The sequence below is a fragment of the Pediculus humanus genome, genomic scaffold, assembly GCF_000006295.1.
Source record: "Pediculus humanus corporis 1103172108298 genomic scaffold, whole genome shotgun sequence".
Taxonomy (NCBI): domain Eukaryota; kingdom Metazoa; phylum Arthropoda; class Insecta; order Psocodea; family Pediculidae; genus Pediculus; species Pediculus humanus.
This window is the reverse complement of record NW_002987867.1, coordinates 124,997-126,688: the sequence shown is the minus strand read 5'-3', so window position 1 is coordinate 126,688 and position 1,692 is coordinate 124,997.

Here is a 1,692-nt window from a genome sequence, read left to right as displayed (position 1 = left end):
ATTATTATTATTAATATTTTAAATGTTATTAAATAGTAATAATAATAATAATAATCCACGTCTGAAATTGTAGTTTAAAAAAAAAAAAATTATGTATGTATGCATTTATTTATAATTTTTTTTTGAATTTTTTTCCTTTTTTTAAATTTTTATTTATTTATTTATTTTTGTTTAAATAAATTTATTTAATTAAAAAATTTAATAATTTTATTCATCTACAAATTCAGACTTTTGTTTCTTAAATATTATTATTATTTTTTTTAATTTTTTTAATTTTTTAAATATTAAAATAAGTCAATTATTATTATTATTAAAGTAGGAATAAAAAGTCATTTTATTAATTATTATTATTATTAAAATTGCGACGATAGGATTTTTTTTTTAAATAAATAAATAAATCATTATTTAAACAAGACGAAAAAAAAAATCTTATCGTCGGTCACTCGTAATAACCTCCCCAAAAAAATAAAAAAAAAATTAAATAATAATAATAATAATAATAAATAAATAATTTGATATAAAATAATAATAATCAGTCTCACTAACTACAAACAAACAGGACAAAACAATATTTATATATATTAAAAAAAAAACCAACCGAATCGAATACGTTTATTATTATTATTATTATTATTAATTTGTACAATTTATATATTCTTTTCATTCAAAAAATTACTCAAAATAATTTTTTTAACGCTAATAATAATAATAATAATTATCATCATCACCGTTAATAACCTCTTATAATTTTATCAATTTAAAAACATTTTTTTTTTGTTTATAATAATTTTTTTTTTATTTGTAATACTTTCATTATAAAAAATTGGTACTCGGTTAATCAGTCGTTATTATTATTATTATTATTATTTATAAACACATACATTTATTAAATTTTCTAGAATTTTCAGATTGAAAAAAAATAAAAATAAAACAGTTCAATGTTTAATTCGATGGGCGAATTTATTAACTATTAAATTAAAGAGTATTTAATTAACAATAAAAATATTAATAATAATAATAATGATAATTTTATTATTATTCCTGCAAAGTCTTTATTTATAACTTTTATTAAAAATAATAATAATAATAATTCGTTTAAATAAAAATAAATGTAAACGTTTTGTTATTGTTTAATAAAACAAAAAAACATAATATAAATAATTATTATTATTAAAAACTCAAAAAAAAAAAAAAAATTCATTATTTTTATTCGTATTATCGGAATCGATATAATCGATAGATCGATCGATATATGAGGTTGTCGTCTTAATCGGACTAGAAGTAAAAATTAATTATTATTATTGTTAAAAATTTATTTAATTTATGATCGTTTAAATAATTTTATCATTTTCCGGTTCGTTTTTTTTTTTTTTTTTTTTTTTTTGATAAACCTCCTTACATTTGTCTTGTAACATAAAATAATAATAATAATAATAATAATAATAATAATTTACAAGTTGATTTAAATTAAATAATCGAAAATAAAAAAATTAAATAATAAAATTTACCGTTGATGTTTTTACGTTTTGAATTTATATAAATTGATTATAAATAAATAAATAAATAAATTTGACAAAGGGGATAAGTTATTGATATTTGTAAAAAAAAAAAAATTTATGAATGAGATGACTTCGGGCTAATGACCATTTTACTTTTAATTATGTATAAATAAATAAATAAATAAAAAGAATG